Source organism: Dendrobates tinctorius, unplaced genomic scaffold (assembly GCF_039654945.1).
Source record: "Dendrobates tinctorius isolate UK_male_01 unplaced genomic scaffold, ASM3965494v1 ptg000388l, whole genome shotgun sequence".
NCBI lineage: Eukaryota > Metazoa > Chordata > Amphibia > Anura > Dendrobatidae > Dendrobates > Dendrobates tinctorius.
In genome coordinates this window covers 4,975,708-4,981,707 of record NW_027362054.1, presented here as the reverse complement: position 1 = coordinate 4,981,707, position 6,000 = coordinate 4,975,708, and positions in this window count along the sequence as shown.

Here is a 6,000-nt window from a genome sequence, read left to right as displayed (position 1 = left end):
AAAGAAGAGATTGGGGACAGTGATGAGTGTAGGGAGTCTGAACGTGTATGAGGGTTAATGGCTTGTAGATTTCTGACTGAATGGTAGGTAGGAGGGTGCTGGGGTGAGCGAGGATTTGTGAGTGTAAAGGAGAGAATGTTGTGGTCAGAGAGGGGAAGCGGTGAGTTATCTAGGTAGGAGATTGAGCAGAGCTGGGCGAAAACCAGGTCCAGGGTGTTACCGTCTTTGTGTGTTTCAGAGGTTGAGAGCTGAGAGAGGCCTAGAGAAGTGGTTAGTGATAGAAGCTGGGATGCAGATGTGGAAGTGGGGCTGTTAATGGGGATGTTGAAGTCTCCCAGGATAAGGGTTGGTAGTTCTGAGGACATGAAGTGCGGCAGCCAGGCAGAGAAATGGTCCAGGAAGTGGGTGGGTGAGCCTGGGGGCCGGTATATGACCGCTACTCTGAGGGAGAGGGGACGAAAGAGCCTGATGGTGTGGACTTCAAAAGAAGGGAATGAGAGTGATGGAACTGGGGGGATGACCTGGAAAGTGCATTGTGGGGACAGGAGTATGCCGACTCCACCACCAGGTCTGTTTGTCGGTCTCGGGGAATGGGAGAATTGTAAGCCACCATGGGAAATGGCAGCAGGAGAGACAGTGTCAGAATCCTGAATCCAGGTTTCCGTGAGGGCCAACAGATTCAGAGAGTTTTTCAGAAAGTAATTGTGTAGGAAAGGAAGCTTGTTGCATACAGACCGTGGATTCCAAAGGGCACAATTGAAAGAAGGAGATGAAGGAGTGCAAATAATATTAGCAAGATTATTAAGGTTTCGATGTGAGGTAGGGTAGGGGTTGAGGTTGGGGGAGATGTCCTCTGAAATCAGTAGGAGCAGGAAGATAAAGAGCAAGTAGTTTTTGGAATTGTATGAAGATTTTTTGTGCAGTGTGTTTGGGCAAGATGGGCTGAGGTTTTTTAAGAAGGTGAGAAGTGCATGGGAGCTGTACATGGGAGAAGGAAAGAGAGAGGAGCTGATGTATATGAGTTGTGATGGAGGGGGGATTGGTCGGTGAAAGTGGATTGCAAGAGAACATAGGAGGATAGGAATAAAGCACATGGATAAAAGGGACAGCAGAGTGTGGGTTACCTGACTCCTGCCCTGACTAACTGCCATGTAATAACTGCTGTATCCCGATGCTTATCTTCGTGACACTTTGCTTCTGTGATGCGTGCACCCCCACATGCGTGACCCTGCCCCCACCACTGATTAGCAACTTTCTACCTATGCACAGTGTACACAGAAAGCACTGGTATGGACAGGATTATATAGTTTGGCAAACTGACCACTGCTACATTTACAAAAAATACAGGAATTCTGTGAAAACTATACTAAGCAGTCCAGTGAGTGACATCACTAGAATCAGGGTCTCTGCCCCTACATCATGCTGCTTTCAGATTTCATAGGAAAACCCATTCTGGAATAAAATGCCAGAACAATGTACATATTACTTCTTTTAAAAGCCTGAAGCTTTAAAAAAAAAGCATAAAAAGCCTGAACAAATTAACAATAAGTTGTTTTTTTACATCTGAATTTCTTGTCAGCATTTTTGCTTCTTTTTCCATGCAAAAAATGTTGGAAAAAGATGCAATGTGAACATACCCTAACAGTGATTTGGCAAATAGGACATTTCTGAATTCACATATTGGAAATAGATAAATTCATTGGCCACTCCACCTGCCCCCATGTAATTTCATGTCCACCAACCTCGTGATGTTAGAAGACCAGGCCTGCTCTTTTGTACCTGGCCCATGCCCTAGGCTCCAGACATTACAAGAATGGTCCATCAGGGATATCAGTACGAGAACTCACATCCAGCTGGAGTATTTGCTGGCGTCGGAGGGCCCCTCACCAACCGCTGCGATCACGGTAGTTACTCCCCTTTCTGGAACTTGGTGCATCTCCTTTTACATAAGGGGTACCAGATGCTGCAGCCTTACAGAACTGTGTGCATGTCATGTGTATGGTACCAAAAACTTACGGTTCACCTAATCCAAGTGGCCTTATAGAATTCTTTCCTATTGTACCAAAAACACTGGGAGCCGAGGATCTTGCCTTAAGTTCCAAGAAAAATGTATAAAACATCTGATATTTGGAGACCAAGGAGGGTGCGTGGAGAATCATCTAGCGAGGCCAGAAGAATTGTCCCCGGTCAGCATTTTCTCTCACAAGTGCCACCTTTAACCAAAAGAGGCCGACCCCAAAGGAGATGCAGTTAGTAGGAAACCATTGTTTTTTATCTTTGCCACCTTCTGCTATTTTCTCTTTACTGCCCATTTATAAATTGGAATGCAATTTGCTGAAAAGGCATACATTTTTTTTTCTGCCAGTTCTTATGACTATGCCGTGCCATCTAAAGCAATCATTCTGAATCTTTCTCCTGCTTGGCATTATAGATATGGCAATTTTTCATGGCAGACACCTAGTACTCCTTGTATATAAAGAATGGGCTCTCTTACTGTTTTATTTGGGTATTATAATACTCATTATACTCTTTATATGTTAAAACTGTTCACAAGGACTGTGGCATGCTGCCTCTTTATGTATTCTTTAAAAGGATGGGTTGTTCTGCACACATGGCCGTTCCTACCTTTCATGACAGGGACCTGTTATAGTGAGCCAGCGTCATGGGGCACATCCAGCCCTCATACAGTGGGGGAAAATAAGTGTTTGCTACACTGCCAATTTTGCAAGTTTTCCCACCTACGAAGAATGGAGAGGTCTGTAATTTTTATTGCAGGTACACTTTAACTGTAAGCGACTAAAAAAAAAACAAAAAAAACAAAAAAAAAAATCACATTGTAGGATTTTTACATAATTAACATTCTTGTTGAATGAAATAAATATTTGATGCAATAGAATAATAGAACTTAAAGGGGGTTGTCAGGACTTTTCACATAATCTCAGTGCATATCTGGGCTGCAGAATGCTGACAATAAGTAATTTACCTTCTGTGGCCAGTTTGCATGGTTTGCTAGATATCACCTCTTGCTTGTAAGAAAAACATCCAGGGGGGTGTGTTCTGGCATTGAAATGAGAACTAGTCGTAACCTCCTACTCTACTAAAAACATGCCCTCTATAGCAACAACCCCACCCTCCATAGCTACAGGCCCTCCCCGACCACATGAAGCCCTCATCACACAGTAACAAATCCTCCCCCTCTAGCAGCCTCAGTGCAGAGAGCAGACCACCCAGCTGCTCCTCCTCCCCCAGCCACACGCTGAACACTGATCTATGGAAAGTGAAACTAATAAGGAGGAAACGACCAGTTCTCATTTCAATGCCAGAACACCCCCCACCCCCCCTGGACGTTTATCTTAGAAGCAAGAGATGATATCTTGGAAACCGTGCAGACTGGCCACAGAAGGTAAATTACTTATTGTCAGCATTCTGCAGCCCAGATATGCACTGAGATTATGTGAAAAGCCCGGACAATCCCTTTAATATTTGGTACAGAAACTTTTGTTTGCAATTACAGAGGTCAGACGTTTCCTGTAGTTCTTCACCAAGTTTGCACACACTGCAGCAGGGATTTTGGACCACTCCTCCATACAGGTCTTCTACAGATCTTATAGGTTTCGGGCCTGTCACTGGGCAACATTGAGTTTCAGCTCCCTCCAAAGATTTTCTATTGGGTAGGCTAGGCCACTCCAGGACCATGAAATGCTTCTTACAGAGCCACTCCTTAGTTACCCTGGCAGTATATTTCGGGTCATTGTCATGCTGGAAGATCCAGCCACCACCCATCTTCAATGCTGTTACTGAGGGAAGGTTGCATTCCATACTCCCTTCAATATGGGGCAGTTGTCCTGACCGCTTTGCAAAAAAGAACCCCCAAAGTATAAGGTTTCCCCCAGCATACTTCATAGTTGGAACGATGTTCTTGGGTTGTACTCATCCTTCTTCCTCCTAATATGGTGAGTGAAGTTGTTAGCAAAAAGTTCTATTTTGGCCTCATTTGACCACATGACTTTCTCCCATGGAGAACTTCAAATGGGCCTGGACATGTGCTGGCTTGAGCATGGTGACCTTGCGTGCCCTGCAGGTTTTTAAATCAAGACGGCGTAGTGGGTTACTATCGGTAATGTTTGTGACTGTGGTCCCAGCTCTCATTGGTCATTGAACAGGTCCTCCCATCTAGTTCTAGGCCAATCCATGACCTTTTCTCGGAATCATCCATACTCCACGAGGCTAGATCTTGCATGGAGCCCCAAATCGAGGAAGACCGACAGTCATCTTGTGTTTCTTCCATTTTCTAACAATTGTGCTAACAGTTGTTGCCTTCTCACCAAGCTGCTTGCCTATTGTCCTATAGCCTATTCCAGTCTTGTGCAGGTCTACAATTTTATCCCTCATGTCCATAAACAGCTCTTTCGGCTTGGCCACGGTGAAGAGGTTGGCATGTGATTAATTGGATGGACAGGTGTCTTTTACACAGATAATTTCAAACAGGTGCAATTAATACATGTAATGAGTGCATAGTAGGAGGAATTCTTAAAGAACTAACAGGTCTGTGAGAGTCAATTCTTGCTGGTTGGTAGGTGATCAAATACTTATGAAAAAAACAAAAAAAAAAACATACGGTAATGTGTTTTTTTCTGTTTTAAATTTTAGATTTGTTCTCAGTTTAAGTGTACCTACGATAAAAATTACAGACCTCTCCATTCTTTGTAGGTGGGAAAACTTGCAAAATCGGTAGTGCATCAAATACTAATTTTTCTCACTTTTTAGGGATTGTTTGGGCTACACAGCTGGTATAGTACAGTTGTAAAGCTAGTCACTTAAAATAAAAGAAAGAGGCAGCAGCCCTGCATGTTCTTTAATCCTGTGAAGGTGCTCAGCTTTACAACATTGTTACACTCCATTTTGACATGTTTTTATCTTTCATTTCAATGCAATTCTTTCCAGCGCTTATGAAATAACTGTGGCATCCTTTGTCAGCATGGTATAGTCGTATTTACTGGCAAATGTGATGCTGGGAACATTATACCATAAAACCTAAAAAGCCACAAGGTGCCCATCCCTTTTGGGCCCGATTGTTCAGTCAAACTACACTAATGGGGTTACATTTGAGCACAGGAAGATTAGCTTTATAAATTCTTGGATCCATTTTCTCACTACTACGCATGAAAAATTTGTCCTAAAAATGACAGTTACGTGAAAAAAAATGAGATTTTTTCACACTCAAGTTTGAACTGAATTATTAAATAAAATATGGGCTCAAAAGACTCATTATACCCATAAATGAATTCTTTAGCAGGTGCAGTTTACAAAATGGTGTCAGTTGTGGGGCATTTCTGCTGTTTTGGCACGTCAAGAACTCTGCAAATGTGACATGGCTGCAATAGATTGTGGGCACCAAGTATGTGTTTTAAAAATCAAATAATCTGTTCCGAGCCCTGCAGTTTGTCCAAACAGAACTTTTTGACATGTATCTATATTGATTCCTTGAGGGGGTTGTTTCCAAAATGGGGTCACTTTGTGTGGGGTTTCCACTGTTTAGACACATCAGAAGTTTTCCAAATGCTACATGGAGTCTGTTCTCAATTCCATACAATTTTGCGTTCAAAAATTCAAACTGTGCTCCTTCCCGTCTGATCCCTGCCATGCACCCAAACAGTAGTCCCCCCACACACATGGACTAAGGAGATAGAACTCAAAATTTGTTGTGCAATATTTTCTACAGTTACCCTTGAAAAAAACAAAACAAAATGGGGCTAAAGTAACATTTTTCTGAAAAACAAAAAATTTGAAGCGGTGCAGTTTTAGAATGGTGTCACTTTGGGGTATTTTCTGTCAAATAGGCCCTCAAAGTCACTTCAAATGTGACGTGGTGCCTAAAAAAATATAAAGTTTTGTAAATTTTATTGAAAAAAATGAAAACGTGCTGATAAACTTTTAACCCTTCTAACTTCCTTAGGCTAGCTTCACACCAACATATGGAGGAGCTGCGGACTGGCTCTG